The sequence below is a fragment of the Corapipo altera genome, unplaced genomic scaffold, assembly GCF_003945725.1.
Source record: "Corapipo altera isolate COAL_440 unplaced genomic scaffold, ASM394572v1 295, whole genome shotgun sequence".
Lineage (NCBI taxonomy): Eukaryota > Metazoa > Chordata > Aves > Passeriformes > Pipridae > Corapipo > Corapipo altera.
In genome coordinates, this window is record NW_020884936.1 from 3,892,641 (window position 1) to 3,913,968 (window position 21,328).

Consider the following 21,328-nt stretch of genomic DNA (forward strand, 5'->3'; position numbering starts at 1 on the left):
CCACTATTCCTGTAGTGGGAAATAAACACTGAAAAGGTGCTGTCTTGGGGCATCAGAGCTCCTCCTTGAGTACATTTCAGGCCTGATTTTCCTCTTGTGCTCGAGGAAATTGGGAGCAAATCCATCACCATGTGGTGAAGAGGAAAAGAGTCAAGCCCAGATGATCAAAATCACTCTTCCGAGCAGACAGTAATTTAAAAAGGGACTTTTTTTCCCATCCTGGGACAATTCTAAATCCACAAGTACCTCTAATGAAGTGCTAAAATAAACCAAGTTGCATCTCAAATCCTTCTGTAGGAGTGAGACTCGGATATTTAAGGTTTTACAAGGAAACAATGGTTTTCCCCCTCGAGTTTAACTTTGTTCTTTCCCCCTCAGTGCTGTGTTTTAGAAATCTGCACTGAATCTAATCCCACAAACAACCTTGTTAAAATATGAAATAACTGAGTCTTCTGCCTCTTGCTTTCAACCACTGGATGTCCAAATCCCTCTGAGGATCTCCAGGAGCTTTGGGATCAGCCCAGAGCCTGCTCTTGGAATCAGTTCCCGGTTTTCTCCCCAGCTTCTGGCCAGCTGGGAATGCTTTAGCTCTGCGTTTCCATGGGTTTGTTGTGAGCAAGGGAGTGGAAGAGGAAGGTTTGATGTTTGTCTGTGGAGCTGCTGCAGTGCAGAGCCACTCTGATCTCCCCTCACAGCCAGATCGGCGCTCGTGGCCGCCTTCCAAGGGGAATCTGTGTCCAGCACTCCAAGAATTTCACTCTGGGTTCTGGTGAGGGAATGTAAGGGGATGGATTAGAGCTCCTTGCTCCAGACCTCTCTCTCCCTCTGTCCAGGGAATCATAAATCCCATGTGTTGAATTTCCTCTGCAAGCGCAAAATTCAACGTCGAGGGGAAAGGCAGGTGGGAACCCACCTGGCTGGAGGGACGTGGCTGTGCAAGGGATGAGGACAGGGAGATTCCACTCCTCTCCATCATTTTCCTGGTTTATTTTATAGCTGTGACTTGGTGGGTTTGAATTTCAACATCAGCTCTTCAAAGCCCAGCAGTGAGGTTAAGACAGACAAGATCAGGGTTAGAGGGGATATTGGGAAGGAATTCCTGGCTGGGAGGGTGGGGAGGCCCTGGCCCAGGTTGGGCAGAGAAGCTGTGGCTGCCCCTGGATCCCTGGAAGTGTCCAAGGCCAGGTTGGAGCAACCTGTTCTAGTGGAAGGTGTCCCTGCTCATGGCAGGGGTTTGGAACTGGATGATCTTCAAGGTCTCTTCCAACCCAGACCATCCCATGATTTTGTGTTTACTGCTTGTCCCATAACAGATATTTTGTGTGTGTTTTCTCATATTGGAAAGCCAGTTGTGGTTGTTGTGGGTTCCTGTTGGATCCCAGCCCAGCTGGGGAATGAAAGATCTCCCTCTGATGCATTAATTTTTCTCTTATTACCTCTGATAGAGATGCTTAATAAAAGGTTACGCCCCTCAGGAACACAATTCCCATTTATCCCTTTCATAGAATCCCAGACTGGTTTCCCAGGGAATGGTCATGGCCCCAAACCTTCCAGAGCTCAAGGAATGTTTGGACAATGTTGTCAGGGACAGGTGAGATTGTTGGGGTGTCTGTGCAGGGCCAGGAGCTGGATGGATGATCCTTGTGGGTCCCTTCCAACTCAGGATATTCCAGGATTCTATGGGATGTATAGCCCTTTCTCCTGCTGCTTCCATGTGGTCCAGGGCTTCCATACCCAACTCAGGGCATAGTGAAGGGAAAGCCCCTAAAAATTTGGGCCCCTTGACACGACACTGAAGGCTCTGGCCACCTGTGTGCTCTGGTAGCAGAGGCATTGTGATGGTGGGAAGGTGGACATGGTCCCTCCAAGCGCTCCAAGGGACCATCCAGAACAACATTCCCACCATTCCCACCAGGCAGGAAGCTTTGGGTTGGGTTTTTTTTGACCTGTTTTTATATATTTTGCTGTTAAATGTGGTTTAAAGACACGAGATATCCGAGGAGCAACATGAAAACAAGACACTGGCTGAGCCTCAGAGCCAGCCCCGACTCTGCTGCTGGGGAAACTGGTTTGGCTGATTTTTTTTCCCGACTTGTTTTGCTGGTAGATCCAACAGAAGCTGGAAATCACATTAAAGGGCTGATCAATTAAATGAACTATCCCAGCGAGGTGTCTCCTCTCCGCATGTACTTGCTTGTGTCTCCCAAGGGCTCCGTTGGAGGAGGAGCTGCAGACAAATGAACTGGGTTTGTTAGTCACTGGATGCAGCGGGGCAGAGATGAAAAGGTGACTCATGGGTTTTTTCAGCTCGTTTCTGTGGCTGTTTCTCGCCTCCAGATTGTTCTCTGGGCTCTCATCCCCCTGCCCCACTTGCCCATCTTCAACCTCATCTCGGCTGGTTCTCCCATGGCACTGTCCAGGTTTTCCTGGAGAAGCTGTGGCTTCCCCATCCCTGGAAGTGTTTGTGGCCGGGTTGGAGGGAGCTCTGAACAACCTGGGCTAGTGGAAGGTGTCCCTTGGAACAGCTGAGCTTTAAGGTCCCTTCCAACCCACAGCATTCCATGATTCCATGATTTTGAGAAGCACTCCTGTGCTTTTGGGTCTCTGGTCATTCCGGTTTCAACATCTTTGGTGTGTTTAATGCCCTTCACAAGGGGAATTTTACCATGGGAAGGCAACATTTCCATTTCACATCTCCCTTAATCGTCAGAGAATCATTAAGGTTGGCAAAGCCCTCCAAGATCATGAAGTCCAACCATCAGCCTCTTCCATTCTCTCCTCTCTTCTGACCTGCATCCCTTCACTCCTGTGTTTACCGTGTCCTTAATGACACTTAATTTTACTTAATTCATGTAATCATTTAATTTAATTAATTTAACCATTCTGCCACATCCTCCTCTCCAGCCCCACGATCCAAAGCCCTGGGCCAGCTCTCAAGCACGGCCCCTTCCAAGTAGATTGCAATAGTCCAGTGGAACATTGAATTCCATGAATCCTTCATTCAACCTTGAGCACTGAGAGGTGTGAAGACACATGCTGCAGGTGAGCCCTAATTCCTCATTTCCCAGCAGTGCTGGGTGGGGACTGGTGTGATCCCTGCCCTTAGACAGAGGGCTTTGCTGTTAAGATCTCATCTCCAGGCCGTTCATTACCTTTGTGGCTCCTCTCCGAGCTCCTGCCACTGATGGATATCTCCTGGATAAGGCATCCAACCTTACTCATTGTGTTCATTAAGGTGGTGCCCAGGGGCCATCCCATTTTTTGCTGGGTCTTGTGCAAACACGAAGACCTGAAGAGTCTCAGAGCAGATGATGGAGCCCAGAAAGGGCAGGTGTCTGACTTCCAGCTGAACTAATCACTGCCAATTAAATGATATTTTGTTTCCTGACACCCCCCGAGAATGATAGAGGCTTTTCTAGGCATCCAGAGGCCGTAACCACAGCAGCTTCCCAGAAATTGTTATTATTATTATTGTCCCAGAATATGAACATTATCGCCTTCATCCTCTGTCCCACCTCTGGAATTCCAATTATCCTGGTTTTTCTAAGTGCCAGATTGCCTGGGGAGGCCAAAGCAAAGGTGCAGCCTGGGGTTCATTTCTGGAGGAGCTCAGGGGTGTCTGGGCTGCCCCAGCATCGTGCTGAGGTTCCTCTCCAAGGTTACCTGTAAGACAAAAAAAAACCACACAAAAAAAGACTTGGATATTAAGTTTTCCCTCTAAAGAAATGCTTGGATTTTTTTTTTTTCTAAGTCTATATTTGAAATGAAATTACCTTTGAAAATGTGTGTAGTTACAGATTTAGTAAGTTACAGATTTAATAAGATTTAATAATATTTGATAAGACTCCACCACTGCCCTGGGCAGCTGGACCAGGGCTGGACAACCCTTTCCATGAAGGAATATTCCCAATATCCAACCTAAACCTCCCCTGGCACAACTTGAGGCCATTTCTTCTTGTCCTATCCCTTGTTCCCTGGGAGAAGAGACCAACTCCCTTCAGTCAAGGTGTTTAGGTGTCCCCATCCATCCCTCTCCCACCCCATGGCTCCTTAGGAAACTTGGAGGAGGTGAAGAAATAGAAAGAGAAGAGGAAAGGAATGACTTTAGAAACAAGACAAGCAAAATTCACAAACAAACCCCCAAATATGTTTAATGAGGGTTCTTTTTTTGGCCTGATTTCATGCTCTTCATATCACCTGATCCTTCTGCCTTGGTGGTGGCACCTTGGTGGTTTAACCCTGTTGGTAACATCACACCAAACTGCTTCCTCTTCTCTGGAAAACCACTTGGACCTCGATTAAAAGCTGTCTCAGGGCAGTTGTGACACATCTGAGAAGTAGCAAGAGATGGTTTGCAAGCTGTCTTGGGACCTCCTACAGTTCAGGCTGAGCTCCAACTGATATCCAGGCTCCTCCAGGCATCCCACACCTCTGGAGCTGCTCACTCTGCTCAGAATACTCATTGGGAATGTTGTTCCTCATTGGGAACCCATCGTGGGTGATACATAAAGCCATTTTTTCTCCTCTCCAAAGCATCTTTCTGTGGATCCATGTGCTCAGACATGGATTGGTGGGCAGGCATTGCCCAGGGAGCCTTGCAGGAATCCCTCAGGCTCCAGCTTACCTGGCACACCGGGAAGGACATTCCAGGGGCTTGGCCAAACCACTGTGTTTCTTACTTGTTAGACTCAGGGTTCCTTTTTTTTTCAGTGCTCCAAACCCCACAATATTGGGAAAAGGCACATTAAGTAGTTTATTTATTTTTAAATCAGTGTTAAGTGCCTGACTCACAAAGGAAGGATCCTTAAAAGTTTGGGCCAGAATTCCAAGCTGTGCTCTGCAGAAAAGGGATGGGAAGAGGGAAGGACAACAAGAAGTGAGCTGAGAGGAAATTTAGAGCCTTGACTCTGATTTTCCTGCCTTGTTGGGTTTAAACCAGTCTGTATATTCCTTTAAACCCAGGCTTTTGTAGTTCAGTTGTATTAAAATCACAGCGACCCTGCGTCCATTGAGCCACTCAGCCTCAGAATCCATCACTCTCCATCCAGGAAGGATGTGTTGGTGTGGTGAGGATTTAAAAGTGCCTGGATGCTCCCCAGAGCCTTGAAGCAAAACCAAAAAAAAAAAAAAAAAATGAGGAGTGCAAACATATTCTGTTAGCACTTCTCTGCTCTGCCTGGGTTTCCGTGCCGTGGAAATTGTGGAGCCTGTCGACACTTTACGGGCTGGAACAATGAAAGCAAACAAACAATCAAATCCTCTTTCACTGGAAGGGTTTTTCTGGCCTAGACAAAAGAAATAAAGGGCGGAAATGGAGGAATTGGAAAGGGAGAAATAGAGTTTTCTGCCTCCTGGTTGGGCGTTGAATTCTTTGAGGTGTCACGTCAACAGGGCGCCGAGCGGGGATTGATGTTGGGAGCGAGAGATGGTGAGGTGAGAGATGCTTTTCTCACCATAATCATGGATTCACGGAATGGTTTGGGTTGGAAGGGACCTTAAAGACCATCTTGTTCCAACCCACCTTCCTCTAGACCAGTTTGCCCAAATTTTGTGGTGAAACAAGTAGTGCAGCCGCTCGGGTGGGACCCGTGAAGAACTTCAACCAAAGGGGACTTTGAGCTGGCACAGGAACATGATTCCATTGGATTTTATTCCTTTGAGACCCGACTTTGGCCCCTTGGCTCCTCCTGAGCACCTTCAGCTCAGGCTGCCCGTGGTCCATCCCCCTGGAGCAGGTTCAGGGATGAGCCTCCGGAGCGGGTGGGAGGCGGGATCTCCTCCCTGCCGTGCCACTCATCCAACCAGGAAAACGGACACCCCTGGAGTCACAGGGCCCACTGGCACCTTTAACCTGCTGACTGAGGCAGGACTGATGGGGAATGGAGAGGGCCAGAGGTGGTTGCCCTTCACCTCAACATCCCCATGAAACCAAACCCTCCCCGGCGATCGGTGCGTGCCTGGGAGCTGTCAGTCCTGAGCTGGGGAGGAAGAGCATTCCATAAAGAAAGCTTTCATGGAGCTGCCTTTCATGACATCCAACCTTCACCCTGTGCACCGTGGGGGGTTTTTCCCCCCCTGAGAGCTCCCATTGCTGCCGTGAAAGGGAAGCATCTCCCGTCTCAGCTTCTGGGGCTCCCTGGGACGCCCCAGCTGGATCTTGGTGGGTGGCAAAGGCAGCTTTGTGGAGCAGCCTTGTCTTTGAAGCCGCAGGGAAACAGAATCCCGATTCATCCGTGTAATTCTTCTCCTTGGGATCTCTCGAGTGCAGCCGGAGCGTTTCAGGGCGAGGAAACGTTATCTCCTGGTATTTTGCCAGTTGACTTTCAGGAATAACCCCAGTGGTGTGATGGACATCTGGGGGCATCCCACAGGACAGGAGCACTGGTGTCCATCAAGGTGACTTTGATTGCAAGGCCTTGGTGCCCCTGATCCCTCAGGAATGAGCAGTTAATTGCGTCCCGGACACGAGGTCCCAGAGCGCTTCGTTGTCGGAGTCTCCCATTGATTTTTTTTTTTCCCCTGTTTGATTTCAAGAGTGCAAACACTGAGAGGGGTTTCTGTGGAGCTGGACACGTGGATTAAGAAGTTAATCAGCGAGATGAGCTCTGTGAGGAAAGGCAGGTGACTGATGTGTCAGACAGGAGACACTGGAGAGGGAACTCGACCTCTTCGTGCTTCAAGTGGAGCTGTGGAGAGAAGCTGCAGGAGTGGTGGTGGAGCTTTGGAGGAATCCATCGGGGGGAGATGGCTCCAAATAAGCTGAGAATTGAGATTAAGATGAGTTTAATGTTCTATTGCAGCCCAGGATTCCTGGGTCACTTGAGGTCAACGTTCTTCCCATCTCTCATGAAACCCCTGGTCCTTCACAGTTGTCATTTTTATTGATGAGTTGACAGCAAGGTGGCACTGTAAAGCAAAGAAACATTCACTGTGATTTATTTCAGCTTTTTTATTAGATTTACAGGATCACAGAATGGTTTTTCGGTTAATTAGTATGTGTGTGTCCCCCCCAAATCCTGTGATAAAAATGGTAATTTATATTCCCGTAGGTTCTGCTGATTCCAGGGCATGTGGGTTTGTTTTTAAGCACAGTTTTTGTTGTGTTTGGGGTATTTTATATATATATATATATATATATATATATAAAAATGGGTTATTTTCTAGGCTGGATCTACCAGGGGGCCACAGGTTGATCTGATGACAGTGGGAAGTTTTGTGCTGCCTCTAAATTGGTGCTTCAGTGTTTAAGTGCAGTTTTCCTCCAGAATAGGAGTGGTACAGGTATTAATTAGGTTGGATATCAGGGAAAATTCCTTCATGGAAAGGATTGTCCTGCCCAGGGCAGGGGTGGAGTCCCCATCCCTGGAGAGATTTCAAAGCCACGTGGATGTGGCACTTGGGGACAGGGGTCAGTGGTGGAATTGGCAGTGCTGGAAGAGCAGTTGGACTTGATCTTGGAGGGTTTTTCCAACCCAAATGGTTCCATGGTTCTTCAGGTGTGTAAATGTAGGTTCCTGGTGCTGTGACAGAAGCTCAGAGGTGTCCCAGGTGTCCACAAAAGATAGGACACAGGCTTTCAAGGGATTTGTGCCTTGCTGGAGCAGCAGCTGGCGGATGCTTTTAGGTGCCTAAAATGGCACCAGATCCTTCACTTGAGGGCCTGAACTGCGTTGTGTGACTGATGGTTGGTTAATTAGATGTGTGTCAGCATCTGTCAGAACCACAAACTGGGGCTTTGAGGTCACAGCTGCGAGTGGAGGGAACGGGAGATGAGGTTTCAGGGAAGCTGCAGCTTCAGGGAGTCAGGAATTGGGAACGTGGTGTCCAAAGGGCCATTCTTTTGGAGGTGGAGAGGAAACAGCAGGGTGGGGGTCGGGCTCTGCTCCTCGGGAACGAGGGACAGGACAAGAGGGAATGGCCTCAAGTTGCAGCAGGGAGGTTTAGGTGGGATATTGGGAAAATTCCTTCACTGAAAGAGTGGTCAAGAATTGGAACAGGCTGCCCAGGGCGGTGGTGGAGTCCCCATCCCTGGAAGAATTTAAAATCCATGTGGATGTGGCACTTGGGGCCATGGATTACTAATGGCCTTGGGCAGTGCTGGTGTCGAGGATCTTAGAGGGCTTTTCCAACCTGAATGATTCCATGCTCTGTGGTCCTTCATGCCCAGTGTTAAACAAGACAGAAATACGAAGAATGAGGCAAAAATTGGAGCACATTCTGGGAATATCCTCAGTTTTGTTTCCAGCTTTCAACTTGTCTTCATGTTCCTGCCCATCAGTAAAACCAACACTTAACCCTGGAAACATATCAAACCTCACCAAAGCTTCAGAGGTTCAACAAGAATTAGAAATCCAAGGTGCAACTTTGACTAAATATTGGCATCAATACCCTCATTATCACCTGTTTTTATGCATGACCTAAACAAGTGTGTGACTTCCAAGGTGCTGCATGAGCTCAGTGGAATGCCAGGAGGGCTCCACATGCCGTATCCATAGGGAGGAAGAGAGCAATTAGGCTGATGGTCTTTAATTAGAGAATCGTGGAGTCATTTAGGCTGGAAAAGATCTCTGAGCTCATCGAGTCCAACCTTTAATTGATGAAGGTTGAGGTGGTCTGGCCACCAGCATGGAGGGGCAGCAGTTCTCTGCTGGGGGGGCCTCTTGGAGGATCTGGCTGGAGGTGGAACCGGTCAAACACACCCAGATGTTGCACCAGGACCTCTGAACAGGTTTGGAGACTGGAGAGAGTGAGGGTAGGTTCCTTCTGGATCAGGAGGCCTTCCTGAACTTCCAGGGCTGTCAGGAATGCAGGGGGTGAGAGGAGCAGGACCTCTGTGTGGGGATGGAAGTGGACCCTTGAGGAGTTTCTGCTGTGCTGGAGGGTGTGTTGGTTGTGCTCTGACACAGCTCAGGGGCATCATGGGATGAAGGTGAGGGGCTGGAGTGTGTGCAGGGAAGGGAATGGAGCTGGGGAAGGGTCTGGAGCAGCAGGAGCGGCTGAGGGAGCTGGGAGGGGGCTCAGCCTGGAGAAAAGGAGCCTCAGGGGGGACCTTCTGGCTCTGCAACTCCCTGACAGGAGGGGGGAGCCGGGTTCTTTTCCCAAAAAAACAAGCAGCAGGACAAGAGGAAACAGCCTCAGGTTGCACCAGGAGAAGTTTAGATTGGATATTGGAGAAAAATTCCTCCTGGAAAGGGTTGTCCAGCCCTGGCACAGCTGCCCAGGGCAGTGGTGGATCCCCATCCCTGGAGGGATTTAAAATCCCTGTGGATGTGGCACTTGGGGACAGGGGTCAGTGGTGGCCTTGGCAGTGCTGGGGGATGGTTGGACTGGATGATCTTAAAGGTCTTTTCCAACCTGAATGATTCCATGATTCCATGCCATGTTGTTTGCAGTAACTCCTGAGGTGAAGTCGAGTGACTTCATTTTACAGCTCAACCCTTTCTCCACTGAGAGGAGTTAAATTAAAGGATGTCCAAGGGCAGTTGAGGTTCCAGCTGAGCTGAGCTTTCCTCTGGAAATGGTTGTGGCATTTCCATGGCTTCTGATGAGTCCCAGCTTGCGTCTGACTTGGCTCAGCTGAGGTTCAGCAGTGGGAGAACTGCGGAGTCTTCTCCACCTCCCACTCCCTTGGGATGCAAACACCTCTCAGACCACGTGTCTACAGGAGGCCCTTCTGATGGACACAGGAAGGGTGGCTGGTGCCCCTTGGTCCAAAAACACGGGTTTTAATGGTTTTGAACCTCTGACTCATCCACTCTGAAAAGCAGGAATGTTTGGATGGTTCCCACAGGGCTGAGTGGGGTGGTTCCCACCATCTTCCCGTGTGTGCAGACAGATCAACCCCAAAGGTGGAGGAAGACAGGTGGGGGAAGGATGACAGACTACTCCAGACGGTGTTTGTTGTATTTAATGTATTTAACTCTAAGCTGCTCGTTTGGTCCCTGTTTTTCCTGGATGCTTGAACACATTCCTGGGCGCCGTGGGGGCCGTCGGGAGACGCCAGGCAGGTGAAAGCAGAGACCCACCAGCAGCTCTTGGGGTGTTCCCACGTGGTTCCCTCAGATAATCCCCGGCTCTTTCTAACAAGCCCAACAACCCACCCCAAGAGCAGCGTTTATTCCACTTGTGTGCTCATGCATATTAATCTTCTCCCTCATCCGTTGAAATTCCCCCCTCTCCGCCAGCCCCTCCCAAGGGGTTCCCTCGGAAGGGGGGGGATATTTCCGTGGAACAGCTCATTGGCCTCGAGTCTCGGGATCGATACCAGGGAGGCTTTCAGCGTTTAAATTACCACCATGGTCTGCTGGGCTTGGCTGAGGGGAAAGAATCCCGGGGATGAACCGACACTCGATCCGGAGTTTGCCGTAGAGAGTAAACAAGCGCATTAGCGGGACCGGATAGGCGGGATAATTGCAGAGAGAGGTTGTTGCTTGAGTGGAGCCATTAAAGTCGACTTCAGGGAGCTGCAGAGGGTTTTAGATTGATGCTTGGAGGAGACAGGGCTCTGGGGAGACCTTCCAGCACCTTCCAGGGCCTAAAGAAGCTCCAGGAGAGCCGGAGAGGGACTGGAGACAAGGGATGGAGAGACAGGACGCAGGGAATGGCTTCCCAGTGCCAGAGGGCAGGGATAGATGGGATATTGGGAAGGAATTCCTTCCTGTAAGGGTGATGAGGGACTGGTATGAGTTTCCCAGAGAAGCTGTGGCTGCCCCTGGATCCCTGGAAGTGTCCAAGGCCAGGCTGGAACAACCTGGGCTAGAGGAAGATGTCCCTGCCCATGGCAGGGGGTGGCACTGGATGATCTTTAACATCCCTTCCAACCCAAACCCCTCTGTGATCCTGTAATTCTCTAAGTCCCTCATTGATCCCATGAGAGAGAAGGAACACCTGACCTTTCCCTTCTCCAGAGCAGTTGTGACTCTGACTCCTTACTGAGGGCTGGGATGAACTTTTCACTCGCTTTAAGAATTTTCCTGCTTTGCAGCCAAACGAGTCCCAGAAATGCTGCAACTCGGAGGGGAGGTCCTCTGGGAAAAAAAGCACGTGGCATGAATTTGGAAAGGCCTGGTGCAGGAATGAAGGGGAGATCCTGATGTTTGTTCCCTCATACCCTGGTTGAGAAAACAGCTCTGGCAACAGAGGAAGGTTTCTGGGACACAAATATTGGAGTTGCTTGGACTGGAGTTTGAAAGTACAGCTGTAAGAATTTATTTGGGGTTTGAAGAGCTGTTCACCAGCTCTGACTTACGAGAAAATAAATAAATGCTGTAACAGTTGGTGGTAACTGGCCCAACTTTCTCGACCCACCTTGTGTTCCCTGGGTAATCTGGGATGGCGACGGTTGGGTGCTGTGAGTCATCCCAAGCCTTCACCTTGCTTGGGCAAATCCTGAGCTCACTCAATGGGCTCATTTTTAGCCCTGTGACTCGGTTCTTGTCTTTTCTGATTAATTGGTCATAATTTGGGCTTGGTTCGACCAGGCATGGTGGTTCCAGAGCTTTTGTTTCTGGTGCTTAGTTGGGAGTTTAAATTTGGGCTTGGCTTGACCAGACGTGGTGGTTTCAGAGCTTTTGTTTCTGGTGCTTAGTTGGGAGTTTTTGTGTATTTTGGGATGAGATCTCTTGTGAGCAGTGGATTGTTTAATTTCTGTGCCTTTTTTTTTTTTTTTTTTTCAATTTTATTTTGTAGTTTCTCATAAATAAACTCCAGGTTGGAGGGGGCATGGAGCAACCTGGGACAGTGGAAGGTGTCCCAGCCCATGGCAAGGGGGTGGCATGAGATGATCTTTAAAGTCCCTTCCAACCAAACCATTCTGGGATTCTCTGAACTGGTTCTGTCTCCCTGGTGGGTGCTGGGCTGGGTGGGGCTGGGAGTTCCTGGCACTGGAAATCCAGGTTGTCCCTGGGTGGATTCCTTTGTGCCTTTGAATTTTCTTTAAAGCGTGTTTTGAGCCCGGCCTGGAGCCTGATGTGCTGAATATCATAAGAAAAACACAAGTCTGGCTTTTGTGTTGCGCGGTGTCAGACAGACAGACAGACAGACAGACAGAGAAGGTGTGACCCACGCCAGGGCTCACTTGGCATCTCCCCATCCTCCTGTTCACAGCGGCCGCATCTGCCCGAGTGGAAGAGCAAACACTCCCCCGCTGTAATCACCCGAAATGTTCCAGGGTGTAATACCTTAATTTGGTTGCTGACATGAGGGCTTGATGGGGAAATGATGTGGTAATGAGGAATGACAGCCATGGTAGATTGGGATCTTTTGTTTCCAAGATTAAGAGAACCTGAGCAGAAAGTCTTTGCCGGGTGTGCCCCCGTCACCAGGAATAGTCCCCACACGCTGACTCAGAGCTCAAAACCACCCAGGAGAGTTGAGTCTTTCTGCAAATGGCTTCATTTGTTCCCTTCAACACTGTTGTTGGCCTGTGGGACATCCAAGGGCAGAGGAATCTCCTGCTGGACTCAATGATCCGTGTGGGGGTTGTTGGGGCTGGAGAAGAGAAGGTTCCAGGGAGAGCTTGTTGGAGCCTTTAAGTGCTTGAAGGGGCTTGAAAAAATCAGAGAGAGGGACTTTGTACACAGACAAGACAGGGGGGAACTGTTTTAAAGTAAAACAGGAGACATTTAGATGGGATATTGGGAAGGAATTGCTGGCTGTGAGGGTAGGGAGGGGCTGGAATGAATTTCCCAGAGAAGCCGTGGCTGCCCCTGGATCCCTGGAAGTGTCCAAGGCCATGGACGGGGCTTGGAGCAATCTGGGCTAGTGGAAGGTGTCCCTGCCCGTGGCAGGGGGTGGAATGAGATGATCTTCAAGGTTTCTTCCAACTTAAACCATTCCATGATCATAAATGTCCATTCCATGATCATAAATGTCCATTCCATAATCATAAATGTCCATTCCAGCCTCAGTGATTCTCTGCAGTATTAAGCTGTGAGCGCACGACGAAAAAAACCAGAAACCCAACAAAAAAATTAAATCAGATCTCTTCTCCTTTTCATTTGTGGCAACTCGGAACAAAAGTCTCCGAAGTCTGTTCTTGCTCTGCCTCCTCTTAATGTTTAAAATGTGGCCGTGGGGGCAGGGAATCCTCCCTGGAATGCAGACCCTGGGCAGAATCGCCTTTCAAAAAAAGTGTTTGAAAACAATCGCTTCTGCAGGAGCAGGAGCTCATTTGAACAGCCAGTTCTGTCCTTGAGATGTGCATTCCAGGATGCCGGGAGGAAAATAGCAGCCTGGAATTTTTTTTTATTTTACTTCGTGTTTGAGGTTAGTTTGAGAGGAACCCGGCAGCTTTTCGGGAGGGCGGTTTTTGCGGAGCGGCGGCTCCTCGGTGGAAACAGTTTTGTCTTTCATATTTTTAGGTTCAGGGGTTTCTCGAAGGTCAAGCCAAGTTCACACTGTTTTCTCCTCTGCCCTGATGGAGGTAGGAGTTACTGTTTGAAGTGACTGGGGTCCAAAGTTGCTGTAAAAGCTCTTGGGCACGTTGTTGTGGCCGGTCGTGGGAGCAGGTTGATGGAAGGAATTTGCACAGGTCGTTTCCCAGTTGGTGGAAAAATGCTGCTTGTGTTTTTTATACTCCAGTCCCAGAATCATGGCATGGTTTGGGTTGGAAGGGACCTTAAATGTCATCTCCTTCCACCCCCTTCCACTAGCCCAGGTTGCTCCAACCTGGCCTTGGACACTTCCAGGGATCCAAGGGCAGCCACAACTTCTCTGTCCAACCTGTGCCAGGGCCTCTCCACCCTCATAGGGGAGAATTCCTTCCCATTATCCCATCTAACCCTGCCCCCTCTCAGTTTAAAGCCATAATTTAGGGAATTTAATTATCCCTCTGCCTTTAAGCCACTTGAAACTTTCTCCAAAGTTTCTCTTAATAGAAGGCAGAGGAAGCTTCCAGCCCAAATTTCTCTCCAGTAGCATATTTTTCCTATAGATTATCCTCGAATTTACATGAGGGGAATGTTCTGCTCTTGTAAAGAGAGAACACAGCCTGTGTGGGGCTGCATAAATATATATGAAGTTACAAACTTTTCCAAGAGGAAAAGGTGATGTAATGGACTGTGGAAAGAATATTTTTTTTTTTTTTATTCCTGCTCTCATCTGATCACACTTAGGATATAAATAGTGGGGAAAGGCACAAGCCCATGGAAATGTGACCCACTCTGGTGCAGCTCCCCCGTTGCTCTGTGCTGGGGTTTGGGCAATGAGCTGCATCCAGGGGTGGATTCCAGCACATCAGCAACGTGTGGAGCCATCTGTCATGGCTTGGAGGTGTCCAAGCCGTTCAGCAGTTCATGAGGCAAGGCCAGGAGAGAAAAAAAAAACAGCCTAGAAAATCAGGATGTAGATGCAAAAGGGGAGACTGAAGAGCTGAGGCAGCGTGGTCTGGGCAGGGCTGGGATTTGTTTGGGCATCTGCTGTTGCTCCCCGTGGTGGGGTCAGGGCAGCTCAGCTGTCACCTCATGGTGAGATGGCTTGGGGGGGTTCAGCTGGAGAAGAGAAGGCTCCAGGGAGAGCTGAGAGCCTCTTGCAGGACCTAAAGGGGTTCCAGGAGAGCTGGAGAGGGACTGGGGACAAGGGATGGAGGGACAGGACAAGGGGGAATGGCTTCAAACTGTTAAAGGGGAGATTTGGGTGGGATATTGGGAAAGAATTCCTGGCTGGGAGGGGAGGCCCTGTCTCAGGTTGGGCAGAGAAGCTGTGGCTGCCCCTGGATCCCTGGAAGTGTCCAAGGCCAGGTTGGAGCAACCTGGGCTAATGGAAGGTGTCCCTGCCCCTGGCAGGAGTGCAATGAGATGCTCTTTCAGGTTTCTTCCAACCCAAACCAGTTTGGGATTCTGTGATTATTTGATTTCTTCTCCCTGGTATGTTCCAAACCAGCTCTGTGTCCTCGTGGGCTGTGTTGCCACAGAGGGGACAACGGGACCTGGGGATGATTTGCTTTGATTCCCTCATTTCTCCTGGCACACCTGTCTGTCTGCAGGTCTGTCTCTGCTCTGATGCTTTACTTTACACTTGGCTTTACTCCTCAGAGCCCCCAGGAGCAGTTTTTATGAAGGGAAATCTCACGTTTTACACTTGTTTGACTCAAATTCCCGACGAGCACAATCTCAATTGGCTTTATTTTGAACTGGGCACCACAGATGGGGGGCCTCCCCAGTCTGCTGTGTTTTGAGAACATGAATTCCATCAGGGAATAACTTTCTGAGCATTTTGAAGCTGCCAAACGAGTCCAAGCATTGTAGAATTTAAGGGAATAATGTCAATTATTGCTTTTTCTGAAGCAGAGTTCGTCCCCAGGTGAGAGGTGGACAAGCAAGGGAGGAGTTTTGTTGCTTGGCACTTCAGGTGAAGAGCAAGGGGAACCCTTGATTTCTCCTGCCCCGTGGAATGTGGGGATTCCCACCCATCCCACCTGGAGCACGAGGCTCAGGGGGACAGGATTCAAGTTCCAGACCTGAAGTGATCAGTGCAGATATTAAGTCTGGAATTAAAGCTTTAGGGTTGCTCCTGTCTCATTAAAAACCTACTTGAAGGACACTTTGACTTTCCAAGAATCCAAACCACTTAGATCCAGTGGAAAGCTCATTTTTGTTCTTCTGTGGGATCCCTTTGCAGATTTTATATGATTTGGTGGGTCTTTCCCCTTAAATAAGCCTTTTAATACTCTTTTAATCAGAATCTAAGACCTCCTCCAGCACTGGAAGGTACAGGAGAGATCCCAAAAAAGGGAAGAGCAGCTTGTTCCCTTCCAGCTGTTTTGTGTGGAAAAGAGAAAAATTCAGATTTCTTCTGAAACTTCCTCAGAAATATATTTCAGAAGGTTTTCCCACCTTCAGTGTGCTGGGAAGGAAGGCCTGGATGTGGTGACAGCGACCAAGATCAGTGGGAGACTTTGATTCTTGGCTTGAAGGTGGTGACCTTGAACAGTTTAAATATTTTTGCAGGTTTGCTGAAGTTTTGGGGCAGGATTTGGCCTTTATAAACTAATTAAATTCTTGGTGACTCCTCACAGGTACCTTTAACCTTTTTTCCCTCTCAGAAATAGTTATTTTTTTAACTTGTGTGCCGCTGTGATTTCTCCTGTGCCTCCTCTCATCCTTCTGTTGGTCCCTTGGAGAAGGTCCTGGTGCTCTTTTTTTCCTCTTTTAGGTCGGTAGATACCAAAAATCAACCTTGTAAAATCTCAGCTTTTAGTTTGGGACCAGCGTGGTGCTGAAAATATAATTATTACAGTTTGTTTTTAAAATTAAACCAGTGGAAAGTTGGAAAAATTGGAGAATTACTCTGTGGGAAGAAACCACCTGCCCGGATGTCACGGAATCACGGAATGGTTTGGGTTGGAAGGGGACTTTAAAGACCATCCAGTTCCAACCCCCTGCCATGGGCAGGGACACCTTCCAGTAGACCAGGTTGCTCCAAGAATGGGATTCATCTGCCCCTCGTTGGGGTCATTTTGAGGGCTTTGATACAAAAATATTTGGGAAAAAATGGAATGACCAACCTTTTCCTTCTTGTCCTGAGCATTACCATGTTTCAGGATGAACCTCCACCTGTTTTTAGGTCTAAAAACCTGACAAAGTAAATTATCAGTGGTTCTGATAATCCTTCAAAGCAGAGGCTGCTCATCTCCTGACATCCCATCGCTCCCTCTCCTCAGAGATTCCCAAAACCCTGAACTCAATCCCAGCAGCCCTGCTGGGCTGGAATCTGAATCATGGAGCAGGAAAGTCCCGTGTTCCAGTCACAGGAGTCGTTCACATGAGCACAGTACTGGCTCAAAGGCTCTGCCAAAGCCACTAATAGGATCCAGGTTTCTGGGATCGGGGATGGAGCCGGCAGGGAATGATGCACCGGGGCTGCAGTTCTGCACCCCACACTTGGCCAGAGTCCCCCTGCCTCAGTGTCCTCCTCTCCTCCAGGAAAAGCTGGATATTGAGGAAAAGCCAAGCAGCAACTGGGGTGGGGGGGGTAGGGGGAAAGGAGTTTTTTCCCTTTTTTGAGTGAATCCATCTTCCTGCAAACTCCTGGGGTACCTGAAACTCCTCTTTTAAAACACACTTAGGGTGGAAAAGGGTCGTTTTAGCTGCTTATGGTCAGCAACCAGCAGCCAGCCGTGCCCCTGGAGTGTGGTGGGAGGTCTGCACAGAGCAGCAGAGCCGGGATTTCTGCTCCTAAATGGAAAACACACGGACAGTGGCTGGAGGCGGGAGCTGCCGAGGAGCTGAGTGACGGCCCCGTCCCCAGCGCGGATCCGTCACTTTTACTCGGATTTTCACTCCCGGATTTTCCACTGGAGCTGCTCGGGGCTGGCACAGCAGCAGATGAGCCCTTCAGAAACTTGTCCAAACACTCAACTGCAGCCCACTCCGGGCTCCCTTCTCCTCCAAAAATCCGTGGGAGCTCCGGGCACGGCTGTTCCCGGCTGGGGCAGCTCTAATAACCTACAAATGAGATTTAGTTTTTTTAAGTAGATTATGCTAAAGGGATTTTTTTTTTTTTCCTTTTCAGTTTCTGGGGGTAAACGATAGGCTTGCAATCGGATCTTTTGATGAAATCAGCTTTTTGGGGGGTGGGGAAGGCTTGGATGCAGCAGCTCTGGCACAGGAGCTTAAATCTGTCTTCCATCAGCGGGGCTGGAAATCACCGTGTGTGTGATGGGGTTTAGTTTTCTTGAGGACGTTTGTCCATCCCGTGGGAGCAGCTGCTGCCTGTGGAAAGGCTCCTGTTGAGCTCAGAGCCCCAAATTACCTTTAGGAAGGAATTCCTGGCTGGGAGGGTGGTGGAAGACTGGAAGGAGTTGCCCAGAGAAACTGTGGCTGCCCCATCCCTGGAAGTGTCCAAGGCCAGGTTGGAGCAACTTGGGATAGTGGAAGGGGGTTGGAATGAGATGATCTTTAAGGTTTCTCCCAACCCGACCCATCCCAGGATTCTGTGATCCCTGGGAGGTGAGTCCTTGGAGCAGGATGAGCTGGAGGAGGAGCTGGAGATGCCAAGCACCCACCAACCAGCAGCATCCGGGAAAAAGCCGGATCTGGAAGGTCTGTGAGGCTCCCAACATCCTTCCACCACCATCCCCATGCTCGGCTCACTTCAAATAAGCTGTCAAGTTTCCCCACTCTCTGCCTACCACCCTTTTGGCTGCAAAATACCCCGAGAAACTCCCAGGAACATGGTGTTTTCAAAAGCAAGGGGCTACCTTCCAACCAGAAGAACAACCTTGGAAATTCTGTGTTGAAAACATGGAGATGGAGATGATGTCTCTTTGAAGATGACATCTCCCACCCTGCACCCTCTTACTTTCCTCCAGTTTTCCTCGCCTGTGGTTGTGACGGTGAAGAGCTTTGCTGTGCTCCCGGGATTCCTATAGAGTCACAGAATCAGAGAATCATAGAATCAACCAGGTTGGAAAAGACCTCTGGGATCATCAAGTCCAACCCTGGATCCAACCCCGCTGTGGTTCCCAGCCCATGGCACTGATGCCACATCCAGTCTCACCTTAAACACCTCCAGGGATGGTGATTCCACCCCCTCCCTGGGCAGCCCATTCCAATGGTTGATCACCCTCTCTGGAAAGAAATTCTTTCTAATCTCCAACCTAACCCTCCCCTGGCACAACTTGAGGCCGAGCCCTCTTGTCCTACTGCTGGTTCCTGGGAGAAGAGCCTGACTCCCACCCGGCTCCCCCCTCCTGTCAGGGAGCTGTAGAGAGTGAGAAGGCCTCCCCTGAGCCTCCTCCTCTCCAGGCTGAGCATCCCCAGCTCCCTCAGCCTCTCCTCACACCACTTGTGCTCCAGACCCTTCCCCAACCTCGTTGCTCTTCTCTGACCGTGCCCACATTCATCCTGCCCTGGGCTGGAACCTCCAACAACGTGTTTGGGGCAGCTTTACAGATGTCACAACACTTGTCAGGACCCCACTGACCGATGGTTTTTCACCCTGTGAAGGTGTGACCACCATCCCTGCACAAAGGCAACATGAGGAGCAGTTCCCTCCTGCTGAAAATGGTCCTGAAGCTTAAATTTGCCTTGGTTGTGTCTGGGAGCACGTTAAAAACCCAACTCATCTGATCTTTAAAGTCACAAGTTTTGCCTTAAATGAACAGAAGTAGATTTGTGTCATTCTTACTCTTTTGGTGACCTCAGTGCCCTTGTTGTCCCCTGGGTTTCAATGCCCAGGGAACTACAACCTGAGTGTGTTTTCCAAGGCATGGAAGCTTAGCCTGGAGGAGAGAAGCCCTCAGGGGGATCTTCTAGCACCTTCCAGTGTGTCAAGGGGGCTTACGATGAGGCTGGAGAGGGACTTGGGATAAGGACAGGCAGTGACAGGATGAAAGGCAATGGCTTTAAGCTGAAAGAGGGTAGATTTAAATTGGATATTGTGAAGGAATTGTTGGCTGTGAGGGTGGGGAGGCCCTGTCCCAGGTTGGGCAGAGAAGCTGTGGCTGCCCCTGGATCCCTGGAAGTGTCCAAGGCCAGGCTGGAGCAACCTGGGCTAGTGGAAGGTGTCCCTGCCCATGGCAGGGGGTGGCACTGGATGATCCTTAAGGTTGCTTTCAACCCAAACCATTCCATGATTCTGTGATGCTGTGAGTGGTTGGAGCTGCTTCATGGATACCTTTCCCACGTAATTGCTGGAAAAAAGGGTTAAAAAAGAAAGTGCAGAAGCAGAGAATGTGGCTTTGCTGTGTGGTGTGGCACTGGAGAAAGCTCTTGGTCTGGGGCTCCTGGGGGTCTCAGAGGTGCTCTGCCAACACCTCCTAGCTTCACCGTGTCTCAGTGGGGGTTAAACACATTCAGCTTCACCAAACCCATCCGGTTCCACGATGGAAGGACGTTCCCAGGGGATCCCAGCTCTGTATCATCAGATTTGCTCCAGCGAGGACGGTCGTACTTGACACCTCATCAAACGAGATCCGCTCGCTGCCGCTCCGGCTCCGAACTGTCATCTCAGAGCTGTGTGATTTTTCAGGAGAGCGGTGCCAGGGGAGTTGAGGAGACTGTGGTTTGGTTCTGGCTTTAGGCTAAACTAAGCCAGATGTTCAGGCCCTCGGCTGAAGTCATCAGCTCTTCGCCGGCCGCTCCGCGCGCATTCCTTTCATCGCTGGAGCGCTCGGCTTTTCTGAGAATCTCTCCCCTTCCTCAGGGAATCCTGGGCCTTGGGAAGGAATCACTTCTGGGCATTTCAGGATAAAAGAGAAGTGAAGATGTGATTTACGGGAAGCAAACACCACCTCGGCCTTGTGCCCATGGTGGATGAAGAGTCAGGAGACCCAGGGCCACCCCGGGTCGTGCCGGAGATCCAAAGCGCGGAAGAAAATCGGAGAAACCAACCGTGTTTCCAGGAATTTCTTCCAGGGCTTGCTGGGAGAGGGAAGAAAGGGAATTTCCATGGATAGTTTTGGGAGTTGGGAAGCTCTGGGTTTGGCTTTGGATGACGTTGGACACTTTGTGTCCTTGACTTTTGCACAGATACTGAACGGGTGCGTCCCACCTCCTGTGGGACTTGAGGGCTTGTTCAAGTTCACGAGTTGGTTTCTGGTTCGTATAAAAAAAAAAAAAAAAGAACACTAGAAAACACCACAATGAGGCCAATCATTGCCAACCACTAGATTTGAATTTCATAATTACTATTAAAATATTAAGAAATGGGGGTTTTTTTCCCACCTCTGAGCAATGAACTGTGAAGCTTCAACGCTGCTCCAAACCTACCATAGTTGCTTAAGAAAATTCCTTAAAGGAATTCTTTCTGCTTAAGAAAGTGCCTTGTTTTTTTTCCTAGAAAATCCAAAGCATTGTTTGTTCACTGATTGTTACTGCCCCTTCCTCAGAGTTGTTATTATTGTTATTATTATTATTATTACTATTATTATATTCTATTATACTGCCATTTGAGTTGCCTTTTGGCCTCTGAATTTTTATTGGAAATGCAATGAGTTAAAAATTGCTGCCTTGGGTTTGTCTTAGGGCTGCAATTCTCAGAAGTTCATTTAATTGTTGAATAATCTCCATGACATTGGTGATGAGTGACGGCACAATTACGGTGGTGGAACTGCTCCGCTGAGGAATTTGGCTCCAGAAGTTACCTGTGGTTCCCACAGTGAAGCCTTACCTCATTTCACTAGTATTTGGTTGTCTGGTTAAGGTTAAGCCAAGAAGAACAAGTTGAGCAACAGTTCTGGTTTGAGCCGAATGGGCGGACGAAGCAAAGGCTGGAATTTGTGGGAGGTTGGTGGTTCCTTCGTGTGGGTTAGTCCAGCACCAGGATGTCATAAGATCATGGAATGGTTTGGGTGGGAAAGGACCTTCAAGATCATCCAGTCCTACCC

The 21,328-nt window shown here is 49.4% G+C and overlaps 1 protein-coding gene and 1 long non-coding RNA gene across 2 annotated transcripts in view; one reads left to right on the forward strand and one right to left on the reverse strand.

Annotated features, from left to right (window-relative positions):
* The window catches only part of EXOC6B (exocyst complex component 6B), a 325,352-nt gene that overhangs the window by 253,269 nt on the left and 50,755 nt on the right, over positions 1 to 21,328 (forward strand). The gene's annotated exons all lie outside the window — the stretch shown is intronic.
* LOC113955222 lies at positions 20,415 to 21,212 on the reverse strand. Its single transcript, XR_003530471.1, has 3 exons — positions 21,112 to 21,212; positions 20,667 to 20,777; positions 20,415 to 20,537 (listed from the first exon to the last, which is right to left on the reverse strand). It is a non-coding gene; the product is annotated as an uncharacterized LOC113955222 (long non-coding RNA).